Consider the following 13249-nt stretch of genomic DNA (forward strand, 5'->3'; position numbering starts at 1 on the left):
ACGGACAGACATGTACATGTCCCCACGCCGTCCTTCTTTGAAGCCCAAAATGGAGGGGAAATGATGCAACCGAGCGAGGAGTAAGAGACTAGGAGGCACGTTGCAGTCGACCGCAGTGGTTAGTGGCTTCTCAGACGGTTCCAGACAGCTTTTTATACAGAAATAGCTCCGCAAGAGCAGCCCAGCCTACTCAAACGGCAGAGCGGATCCCAGCGACCTGCCTTTGTGCAACTTTCCCCTGGAGCTCAAGTCTAAACACATCCTAGTTTGGCAGGGCCCTGCAGATACATTAGCACACAGACACCTCAGCTCCCCGGCTCGCCTCATTCTTTCTCGGTAGAACCAGCAGTTCTCCTACCATGTACACCTGTTTGCCCCAGCCCCAACTGCCACCTGGAAGTGAAAAGCCCTTCGCGTTTTCAGTCATGAGGTTGAGTGAAAACCCAATTCTCACGCTCTGAAGAGGAAAAGTAAATTCAGTGTTCTCTATCTATCTATCTCTCATATGTGTGCATTTGACAAAACCAAATTTAGAAAAATCCATTTTGAAGCTAAGCAATGAGTAGAACTATTGCATTTTTTTTTTTTTTTTTTTTTTTTTTTTTGGTTTTTCGAGACAGGGTTTCTCTGTAGCTTTGGTGCCTGTCCTGGAACTAGCTCTTGTAGACCAGGCTGGCCTCGAACTCCCAGAGATCCACCTACCTCTGCCTCCCGAGTGCTGGGATTAAAGGCGTGCGCCACCACCGCCTGGCTAAATTTTTTTTTTTCTTTTGATAATCTAAGGGAGTTTGCCTGAAGATCAGAGTGCAGAGCTAAGTCACTAAGTTACTGGTTAGCCATAGAGGCCAGGCAGTGGTGGCACACACCTTTCATCCCAGCACTTGGAAGACAGAGGCAGACGGATCTTTGTGAGTTCAAGGCCACCCTGGGCTACACGAAGTTGATCCAGACTAAATCCAGTACTTGGGAGTCACACACCTTTAAGCCCAGCTCTAGGGAGGGGGAAACAAGAAGGGATACGGCTAGGTAGAGAGAGGAACACAAGGCAGGAAGAGACAGGAGCTCAGAGGCAGGCTGAGGTTTCTTATAGGCGGCAGTCAGTCTGAGGATTCGTAGAGACAGGATCGCCCCTTCGATCTGAGCAATGGTGCAGGTAAGACCTCTCTAGTGACTGGCTGCTCTGCTTCTCTGATCCTTCAGCTTTTTCCCCTGATAGCTGACTCCGGGTTATTGAGACCAATTACAATTGGTGTTACAAACCATTCTTAGTTAGAATATTTGTCACCAGAACAGAGGTGGCTGGATAACGAGTGACAGTCATACAGTGTTCGCCGTACAAGCGTAAGGACCTGAGATCAATCCCCAGAACCCACATTTAAAATACCATGTGTGGGGGCATGCACTGGGGAAGAAGAGACATGTGAATCCCGAGGGCTCAATGGCCAGCTGGCAGGGCCTGCTTGCTGAGTTCCAGGCTGGGAGAGATCCTGTCTCGTGAAAACAAGGTGGAGGCACCCAAGGGACAATGGCCAAGGACACCCCCTGGCCTCCATCCGTACGTGCACACGGGTGCAGCCGAACAGACAGCTGCAGAAGCCCAAGGGGAAAAGCCCCTTATTGAAAGTTAAGTTCTAGCCCGGCAGTGGAGGCACATGCCTTTAATCCCAGCACCTGAGGGGCAGAGGCAGGAGGATCTCTGAGTTCAAAAAAAAAAAAAAAAAAAAAAGGACCATCTGGTCTACAAAGCCAATTCCAGGACAGGCGGGGCTACACACAGCAACTCTGCCTCAACCCCCATCCTCCCAAACACACATTAAAAATAAAGAAAGCTAAGTTTTAATACTGGAGCCATGTGGAAACAACAGAAAAAGCATGTTTTCATCCTACAACAGACACTCCTTCCTCCTGATAAAAGAAACAGCTATTTCCGTATGTGTTTTGGAATATACCAGAGAGATTAATTTCCAAGGAAATATTGCCTTATCTTCTAGCTAGTGCCTGGAGCTGTTTCATTTGTTGAGAAACATCTAAATCCTACAACAACAGATAAGAGCATAATCTGAGAAGGATAGCATCTGTAGTGCTCATTCCCATGGCCCTTAGGTGGGAGCAAGCCTTCCATGCCCATTGGGCAGGACTTTCCAGGACTTCCTTTAGTCTCTGTGGCGGCTGCCTCCCAGTGCCCCTTGCCTCTGTGTCTACATTTGTGCTCCAGTGGACGCCTTTCCTTCAGTAACCAGTAGGATGGGGCAGAAGTGACACTGGGTGGCCTTTCCAAGGCTCGATTAGGAGAAGTTGCATAGCGTCTGCATCAGCTTCTTATGCTCCTGGCTCTGAAGAAACCCAACTGGCACACTGGAAAACAAAAACAGGGACAGAGAGATGGCTCAGTCAGGAAGGGCTTGGTGCACAAATGTAAAGGCCTGAGTTTGGTCTGAGAATCCACATTAAAAAACTGGATACACCACCTCTAATCCCAGTGCTGGCGAGGCAGAGATGGGATTCAGGGAGCTTTGTAGCCAGCCAGTCTAGCTTACGAGAGACCCTGTCTCAAAAACTAAGATGGAAAGCAATTGAGGGAGATATACAATACAATGTTGATCTTTGGTCTCTATGCACACACACACACACACACACACACACACACACACACACGCATACATGTGCGCGGGCACGCATGCACACACGCACACTCCTCTTGAGATCGCCATATTGTAAAGGAAGCTCAAGTTTTGTAGAGAAGGAGATGCTCAGCCAACCCTTAGCTCTCACATGCCAGACATCTGAGTAAAAACCCCATCTTGGATGTCCAGTCCGATAGTCTGGATGGGTCTGGTCTCAACCAACAAAAGCATTAGAGACTCGGAGTGAAAACTGCCTAGCTGGGCCCAGTCAACCTCCAGAAACATCAGAAATAGTACAAAGTTGCAATTTTAAGCCACAGGACTTTGAGGTGCATTGTTGTATAGCAACAGGTTAATTAGACAATCTCCAGATTTCCTCTGCTAGGTTTTAAATCTCATGGTCCCCTCTCCAGCATCTATTTCACCCCCTTTTCACTGCGCATTGTGGGGAAATAAACCCAGGTTACCGGTATCCCTGTTTAATCTGTATGCCATTGTTGTCCAAGTGTGGTCCGATAGCACCCATGTCACTTCAGAACTTGTTAGAAAAACACATTCTCGGGCTTTCTCTGGACACGATGACTCAGGCTTTGGAGCTGAGGCCCTTACTCATGTCTAATAAGCTTTGGGGGTTGGGGTGGGGGCGGGGGCAGAATGATGCAGCTCATTTACAAACCCCCGGGTTCAATCAGCAACAACCCATAAACTAGGTATGGCCACGCTTGCCTGTAATCCAAGTACTCTGGAGATGGAGACAGGAGGATAGAAAATGTAGTTGCAGTCTTGTTTTTGTTGTTGTTGTTGTTATGTTTTTTTTTTTTTTTTTTTTGCCACAAATGAGTTTGAGACCAGCCAGGTTATACAAAGCCTGTCTCAAAACAGTTCTTTGGGGGATTCTGGTACGTGTTCAAGTTTTAGCCTATTCTCTACCGGACATGGTAATCTTGTGCCTCCTTGCTAGTGATTGGGTTGGAAACCCAGGCCCAAGCCAATCAGCACACAGCATTCCTTGATACCCGTAATTTTGCTGTGGCTGAAGCATGGCTCTCTCTCTGAGGGAGGTATTTCTTTATGAAGAGAGCCAACTGGAACGTGCTGCTGATGGAAGGCAGAGACTTGGGGAGAACACAGGTCTTCAATCAGCCCAGCCCATCTCTGAGTTTCTTTTTGGGGGGTAAAACAGAGTCCCTGTTGGTCAAACGTTTTTGAGTCAACTGTTGAGTTACTTGCAGCCACTGGTGCACGGCAGATACCATGGGCTTTGCATCCTGTATCTCACAGGGGGGGATTAAGACATTTGCACTAGACAGTTAGGAAATGAATTGCTAGAATCTGAACCCAGGGCTTCGCTGTCAAAGCCCATCATGAGATTAGAGCTGGCAATGAGAGATGGGCTCCACTTTGTCAACGGGTTAAGGCACCGAGAAGACTGGAAGGGCTCTGCGAAAGCGACCGGAGGGGACACAGGACTTTTGCCGGATTCTATCCAGAGCCCATGCTGATGCTTGCGTCCTTAAATCAAATGATGTTCTTCCTCTTCTTCTATCCCCCAAACAGATTGATAGAATATGTTGTTTTGCAAGACCCACAGGAGAAGAGCATAAAGCCAGTGTTCCTTGGAGAAGTAGGCAGATTGGTCCAAGTGCGTCTATAAACTGTAACCACCCACACGTACTGTTCCAAAGGCGGTGCATAAGACAAAAGTGCAATCTAGAAGATTCCCATTAGTGCAGTTGAAAGGTAAGATCCACAGACCTCATCTTCGACACACAGACAGCATGGCATAAATTTGGTGTCTTACAACACTGGGGGTCCCCAGACCATGTGCCTCCTGTTCACACCCCTGTTGTCTGCTTTGCGGTTAGCTTCCACCCACTCCCACCATGTTCCTGCTCTCTCTGGCGCCCCTTCAGAGCTTTGGAGCTAATTTTAACCTGTAAGCTGAATCGCAGAGCAAAGATGACCGAGGGCTCAGTGCGGCTGTAGCTAAAGGAAAAAGGACATAAGCTACCCACCTTTCTCTCTGACCATCACCCAGAATTTAAAAGTGAGGGCAGATCACCTTTGGTAAATATCTTATCATGGGAAACAAACTGCTACGGCAAACGGATAGCAGGCATTTGCTGGAATATTTGGAACGCGGTTTGGGAAGGGACCTGGTTAAAAAAGATATGCTAAGTTGTTTCCAGGCTTGGGGCCACACGTATACGAACTAATCGACTAACCAAGGGGAGGCAGGAGAAGAGCAAGTTATCTGGGAGGAACGCGAAGAAGATTGGCATGGGTCAGGAAGTTTTCCAGAAGTATGATTCTCCCAAGAGTGATGGCAGTTCAGGGAAATGTCGGGTATACAAAGTCCCTCCATTTGCAAACTGTTGTTCTGCGTGTTTGTTTTTTGATACAGAGGACTGCTACGGAACAGAGGAGAGGGACTCATCTCTACCCAAGGCACCGGGCAGGTGTTAATCGCTATTCAAGCACTCTTAAAAAATCAGTTAATACTAACGCCCAACTCTCGTTGGAAGCACTCCTTCTGATGTTCATTTTCCTGTAAATAAGCAAAGATGTTGGGGGATGGGCAATCTGACTTCCTAATTGGCAGCTGTTGGACGCTCCTTTGTTGCCCTGGCTGCCTTGAGCAAAAGGAGTGTCAATCAAAAGCCAGCTGGACTACACTTAATGCCAACACTGGCTGTGTCAAACACTCCACAGGCGCTTTGAGAGAACTACGCTCCGATTGCAGCTGGCTGTCCCTGCACCTGAAGGGGTGGCCTCCGCCAGGGTTGTTCAAACAGAGGGCGCTTGACTGTTTGATATCACAAGCCTCAGTGAACTCAGGTTATCGGGTAACCACTTCCAGCCTTGGCCAGAGGGGGAAGTGCCTCTGCTGTGATGGGGGGGAGGGGCTAAAGGGAAAATGCTCTGGTTGGTGCAAACACAAACCATCATTTGCATGTGGCTTGCTGTGATTGGTGCAAACTCGCCTCCTCTAGCTATATAGAAGCAGGCAATTTAGCAAACTGCCTGGAAGACACAAGGCCTTCTTGTACGTCTTCCCGCGTCGTGGTGCTAGGTCCAATAAGAGGCTTCTCTTGAGTGATCTTTCTTGCCTTTGTCATAGTGTGGGCTGAGCTGATAACACGCAGAAAGAGAATCAAGAGAGACGGTGAAGCAACAGCGATGATGGATGTCTGATGCGGCAAGCTGCCAAAGCGGTAAGGCCAGTGGCTATTGTCAGCTGAAGGACAACAGAAGGCTGCAAAGAGAGAAAAGACAGGGCAGGACCGAGTTACAGGAAGAGTTCTAGAGAGCTGTCAAGTCATTTGAATCACAGATCTCTGACACCCCAGGCCAGGAGCTATAATACTGGCCATTGTCAACATGAGCAATCCCGATCCTTGCCGCGGCAGTAAAGGATCCTAAAGGCTGAAGGATCCTGACTTTGTAGGATGTAGCTCAAAGTCTAATTGGTCCTAATAATAAAAACCCAGAGTCAGCTATCGGGGGTCAAAGCTGAAGCATCAGAGAATCAGAGTGGCCAGCCACTAGAGTTCTTACCTCTACCGTGGTTAGACCAAAGGAGTAATCCTGTCCTCAGACTGTATCCTTGGACTGACTGCCATGAGTTTCTGTCTCCTCTGCCTTATATTCCCCTCTCTACCCAGCCATAGCCCTTCCTGTCTCCAAGTCCTTAGGCTAGGATTAAAGGCATGTGATTCTCATGTACTGGGATTAAAGGTGTGAGCCAATACTACCTGGCTCTGTTTCTCTTTGAGAATGGACCAACCTAGTTTAGCCCAGGGTGGCCTTGTACTCGGGAGTTCCCTCTGCCTCTGCGTCCCGAAGGCTGGAATTAAAGGTGTGTGCCACCACTGCCTGGCTTCTGTGGCTAACTAGTGGCTTAGCACTGCACTCTGATCTTCAGGCAAGCTTTATTGGTTAGCTTACAAACAAAATATCACTATGCTAGACCCTATAGCAGCAACACTAGTAGAGCTAAAAATCCAGTTACCCAAGGCCTCCATAAGGTAGCTATGAACACTCTAGAGGGTGCTGTTTGCTGCTGGTGATTGCAGGGCTTCTGGCAACACAGTTGAATACAAATGCTGTTGAGACCAGCAAGCTTCCTACCTACCCACAATTTGTCATTCTTTTTCTCCTAAACTCTAAATGACATTGTTCTCAAGCCTCAAGAACAAATGAGTGAAACAAACACTCCTCCCCCAAATAAAAACCAAAGAAACAACAACAACAACAACCAAACAAAGCCCCCATGCTAGTTGATTGGTTAAAGATTTATAGCCAAGACTGGCCTCCAACTCAAGATTATCTTTCTGACTCAGCCTACTGAGTTCTGGGATTATAGGCATCTTCTACCTATTGAGATTAATTCACATTGCTTTTAATGACTGTGATCTCTCCCTGTGTGCTTCCCATCTGCTGAGTCCCTGAGTCCTGATGTATCTAGACTCTTCTAGATGGAAGAGCTTAGAAAGCAGTGGGCTGGGCAGGACGAGATTATTGCTTCCTTTTTATAGGTTTCCAGCTGAGGCAACAGAGAGAACCAGAGAGCCCGAGGTGACACACACTGCCTTCCAGTCTCTATCTTCCATGCTCTGAGCTTAGGGTTTGAGCTCTCAGTACCCTCTTTTCCTGAGGTACTTGGGAACAGAAGTGCAATCGGGTTGATTCTAAGGAGGATCTCTCTTGGCTGGAGAGAACCAGAGTCCCTTGAATTGCCTACCTGGGTCAGTCCTGGATTAGAGGGATAAGCAGGGACTCCCTTGAGGACTTTTTCCTGGTGTGCATGGTTTGAGCTCCCTGGGTGGCTAACCAGAACCTTCCTGCCCTGAGTCTGGACTCCCTCACTGAGTTACTACAGGGAAAACCCCATGTAGATGCCCATGATGGAGAGATGGCACCATAGATAAGTGAGTTTGGATTCCCCAGAACCCAATGTGTAAGTGAGCTCTGGGTTCAACTGCTTCAGCAAGTAAGATGGAGAGCAATTGAGGAAGATGTCTGACATCAACCTGGGGCATGAATATACATGTGTGTGTATACATATGTTCCTACACATTCATGAACATGTATATACATACGTACAACACACATATACATATGCCTTAGGGTTTCTATTGTTGTGAAGAGACACTATGACCTTGGTAACTCTTAGAAAGAAAACATCTTCACCAGCTTTCTGTTTTCAATGGTTTCCTTAATTGCCCAAATTTGGCTGTCCTTGAACTTGCTCTGTGAACCAGGCTGGCCTCAAATTTCTTGTCTAGCATGCTCCTTTTCATTATAAATCTTTATAAGCATGAACACTAGTAACCACTCAAGAGAGTCTAAACTAGGCTGTTTTGAGATGTCCTCTGTCAAAGGGATTAATATAAAACTCTTCAATTTAGCCTCAGGCAGACTTTTCAGACAAGGACAAAAATCAGCCATATTCTTCACCAAAATATCACAAGAATGATCTCTAGGTAACATCCTAAAATTCTTCTCCTCTGAAACCTTTTGAGCCAGACTCAGCACCACCGCCTACCATGCTCCTACTAGTCTGGCCCATTGACTAGTACTTAAAGTATTCCACTGCTTTTCTAATCTACAGTCCCACGTTCCATATTCCTTTCAACAAAAGCAGTGGTCAGGCCTATCACAGTACCCTAGTCCCTGGTACCAACTTCTGTCTTAGTTAGGGTTTCATTTGTTGTGAAGAGACACCATCACCCTGGAACTAGAGGTACACATGGTTGTAAACTGATATGTGGGTGCTGGGAATGGAACCCCAATTTTACTCTGCAAAAACAACACATGCTCTTAATTGCTGAGCCATCCCCCCCCCAATGTGGGGATTTGAAAGAAAATGGCCCCCAAAGGGAGTGACACTATTAGGAGGTAAGCTTTGTTGGAGTAGATGTGCCCTTGTTGGAGGAAGTGTGTCACTGTGGAGGTGGGCTTTGAGGTCTTCTTTGCTCAAGCCACACTAAGTGTGGTTGCCTGCAGATCAGGATATAGAACTCTCAAATCCTTCTCCAGCACCATGTCTGCCTGCATGCTTCCATGTCCCACCATGATGATAATGAACTAAACCTCTGAAACTGTAAGCCACCCAATTAAATGTTTCCCTTTTCCAGGGGACCAGGTGCCCTCTTCTGACCTTCAAGGGAACTAGGCATGCCAGGCTACATACACATACATATATGGACTAAACTAAAAAAGAAAGAAAGAAAGAAAGAAAGAAAGAAAGAAAGAAAGAAAGAAAGAAATGAGTTGCTTTCTGAAGTTTTATTTTATTTTATTTTATTTATTTTCTTAGTCAGTCTTTCACTTTGAAGCCCTAGGTGGCCTACAGCTTTCTGTGTATAGTAGGCTGGTCTCAATCTCATAGAGTTCTGCCTGCCTCTGCCTGCCAAGTGCCAAGATTAAAAATAAAGGGTGTGCCACCATGCCTGGCATTATAACACTTCTTTTTTTGGTTCTTGTTTTTCAAGATAGGGTTTCTCTGTAGCTTTGGAGCCTGGAACCCACTCTATAGACCAGGTTAGCCTCGAACTCACAGAGATCCTCCTGTCTCTGCCTTCCAAGTGCTGAGATTAAAGGTGTGTGCCACCGTCGCCTGGCCTTGTAATATATTTTTTATATACAGAAATTAAAAAAAAAAACAATGAAAACAACTGAGGTCCTGTTTTACTTGGGGAAGATTGAGGGCACATGATTTCCACAGACTCAACAGGAAGCTGACGAGAACCTAGAGGTGAGTGCTCTCAGAAACCCGGCTCCAGCTTCCCATGGAATTGTGGAAAAGCTGCCGAAGATTATTCATTCATTCAGTGCTACAGATGGTCCACTTAGGTGATTAAGAATGCCATGACACAATGAACAATGACTTCAGAGACGACAATGAGAACAAACAGCAAGCCTAGGCTTAGAGGACTCTAAGCCCTCAACAGAAGGACCCATGCTTATATCAACCCATTGGTAAGAAGACCCTTAAATAAAAATATGAACGTTGCCACCTTCCTTGGGACATGAATGAGGAGTACTCCCCCAGGGGCAATCTGTACTCTTCGACTTTCTATCACAGTGTGGTATGCAGTCTACCTGTTCCAAGGAGAAGGTTATTTTTTAGGCTGTTTATTGTCTGGGTCTCAGTCTGTCTGTCTGTCTGTCTGTCTGTCTTGGGACCCTGGTTGACTGGTTGCTCTGGAGCATTCGAAGGGAAATGTGTCCACCTGGGCAGTTGTGCAAACATAATTACAACCACGAGTGAATGATTCAGCTGTTGCACACAAGACTACACAATGGTTTCTAGGCAGGCTCAGGGTTTTCCTGTTTACAGAACATTTTCATCTTAGACTTCAGTTGATCCTCACTGAGTGTGGTGTTGATCTTCTGACAATAGCGTGTTTGGAGCAGTTACCATTTCTGGGCTGGATGTTTGGGGCAGGGGAGTTCCTTCGGTTTTCTATGCCTCTGTGCCCTCACCTGGGAGGTAGAGATGATTCCAGTACATTCTTTACCAGGGTGTGATGAATGAGGTGAACACATGGACTCGAGAGCTGTGCCAGGAACACAATGCCTCCAAGCTCTCCATATTCCTTGCATCACCACCATCATTATTCTAGAAATTTGAGAACTGTGGTGTTGGTCATGTTGACACCTGAGTCTCGGATGACTCTGCGAGGTGGGGCTTTGCAAAGAAATCAGGCCTTGATTACGATGTGGACACCTGATGAGATTAGTGCCTTGGTAAGAGACCAACTTTTCTTTCTGTGTCTCTACGGGGGAGTACTCAATACAAGAACAGGAGAGGAATGGTGGGCAGGTGTGCACATCTTTACACACGCGGCAACTGAGGTGAGGAAATGACTCCTTGCTCTCTCTAAGCAGAAGAGAACCTCCCAGTTCTCAGGTTAAAACAATACATCAAAGATGAGGACATATAACTGTGTGAAGTTTTGAAAAATATCCAAATGTGTATGTGAACTTTCCCCCTCCCTCTTCAAGCATCTAAGTTAATTCAGAATTATGGTAAGATTCTAGAAAACTGGTCATGTGATTTCGAAAACCAGTTCAAGAAATGGGGCTGGACAGATAGCCCAGAAATTAAGAACATTCACTGCTTTTGCAGAAGATCTGGGTGTGGGTCTCAGCACCCACATGGTGGCTCACAATTGTCTGTAACTCTAGCTCCAGGGAACCCATTACCTTCTTCTGGCCTCTGCTGGAACTGCACACACATGTGGCATATAACATGCATGCAAAATGGAACTCAAACACATAAAAATAAATCTTAAAAAAGTAATTAAAGATCTAGTAAAAAAAAAAACACTTTTGAAAGGGCTGGAGAGATGGCTCAGAAGGGCACAGGCTGCTCTTCCAGAGGCCCTGAGTTCAATTCCCAACAACCATATGATGGCTCACAATCATCTATAATGAGATCTGGTGCCCTCTTGTGGCATGCAAGCATACATGCAGGTAGAACACTATACATAATAAATCTTAAAAAAAAAAAAAACCACATTGTTGAAATGGAGTAAAATAAAATCAGTCCTATACTGCTGGTTTTAAAAGAGACATTCTCAAGTGTTTGTGACCACTAAGGGATGGCGCTCCATGCTGATTGTGGGCTTTCTTTGTGTGCAGCCTCTTTCGGTTTTGTAACATTGTAACCAACACTGTCGCATGCTGACCTAACAACCACTTCCAGCCTTATCAGGCTTGTCCGTTTCCTAACAAAGGGGCTGAAAATACTATTTGCTTTTGTCTGTTTACCTCAATCTGGCCCATGACATTTAAGGAGATGAGAAGCTTTCCCCCCAACCCTTATTTAAAATGCTATCATATGAAGGATGTGATGTCTGGAGTTGTGGCAGCCCTCTTGTGATCAGAAAATCTCCAGCTTGAAGCTAAAAGCTAACACAAAGGGAAGGAAGACTGGGAAGATGAAGAGTCCCTGTGACAAGAGTTTTCATGGGAAGACTCAACATAGACATCTGCTTACTCCAGACAGGGAGTCCAAGACAGACCAAAGTACGAATAGCACCGAAGTCCAACTTGGTGAACCACTGAGTTTTAATGGAGTTATAGTAATATGGGTGCAAAAATGGTTACCTGCAGGAGCAAAAATGACTCAAAGACAGCAGCATCACCAAGTCCACTCCAGCATGGGTGACAGCTCACAGACATGGGCTACGGCACACTGCACAGCTTGCTCGATGCAAGCTGGCCTTTCCAGCTCCTCTAAACAGCTGCCAGGTAGCTCAGCTGGTTTCTGTAGCACAAATTCTAATTGGTCTTAAGAAATAAAACCCAGAGTCAGATATTAGGTGTTGAAAGCTGAAGGAACAGAGACGCAGGGCAGCCAGCCACTAGAGAGACCATTTAGCTCTACCAATGCTCAGATCAAAGGGGCAATCCTGTCCTCAGGCTGTCTCCCCAGACTGCATCATCAGACTGCAGGGGTGATCCTAACACTGCAACTGTCTCCACCAAACCTCACGCTGCAATGAGCTCCTGTCTCCAGCCTTATATTCCTCTCTCCACCCAGCCATATCACTTCTGTCTCCACCTCCCTAGTGCTAACTAACTAACTAACCAACCAACCAACAGAGACCCCTCTGCCTCTGTCTCCTGAGTCCTGTTAAGGATTAAGGGTGTGTGCACGCCACCACTCCCCAGGCTCTAGGGGCTTAGCTCTGCATTCTGATCTTCAGGCAAGCTTTATTTGTTAAAATATAAACAAATCATCACTACAGGTTCCTGCTTCTTCCAGAGCAGCTGGTCTGGTCTAGTCTCAGCAGCTTGGCTCATGTAAGAGATGACTCTCCACTATCTTTATTGTTTGCAGGTGGAAGAGAAACATGCGTCTCTGGCAGTATAGCAAACAGGATAGATGGAAATCTGTTTCTAGAAAATGCCTTCCTTTCAAACACTTAGAAAAATCAAGGTGCCTAGACAAAGGTTTTGGTTTGCTGATGATGTGAAAGGGACTGAGGAAGTCAAGGTGCCGCGGGACTAAAATATAAAATGCTCCATTTGATATTGAGCCGAATCTCTGAACCAATCAGGGCCTCAACCTGCCTCCTCTTTGAGGAAGCACGGCTCGCTTTTAAAGGAGTTTCTTCTTCTCATTTTTTTTTTAATGGTCTAACTCTGTAACCCCAGCTAGCCTCAATTTCACGACAGCCCCCCAGCTCAGGTTCCTAAGTGATGGGAGGGATTGCAGGTATGACGCACCTGGTTGATCCCTAACAAGTACCTCTAGAAAAAATAGTAATAAAAAACCTGGCTACATCTAGTTTCTTTGATTGTCTTAACTTTGGTGAAAGATTTCTGGGTGGAAAAAAAAATAATGAGTCTTGCTCAACAAGAATTTTTTGGCTATCTTGACATTCCATTTCCCCACCTTTCCAAAGACTTCCTTCAACGCCTCCGGGGCAGCCTTTCCCAACTCAAGGTCAGCTTGGAGAGTCCCACCCAAGAAGAAGAATATTTCTAAGGCGGAGAATTAGCCTGCTGTACCCCGGCCCCACTGCTAGCTTCAAACAGACCCTGTGTGGCTTTTTCCATCCTATGTGTGCTCTGTCTGGTCACTGTGACTGCCCAGGGAAGGCAAT

Source organism: Chionomys nivalis, chromosome 13 (assembly GCF_950005125.1).
Source record: "Chionomys nivalis chromosome 13, mChiNiv1.1, whole genome shotgun sequence".
NCBI classification, from domain to species: Eukaryota; Metazoa; Chordata; class Mammalia; order Rodentia; family Cricetidae; genus Chionomys; species Chionomys nivalis.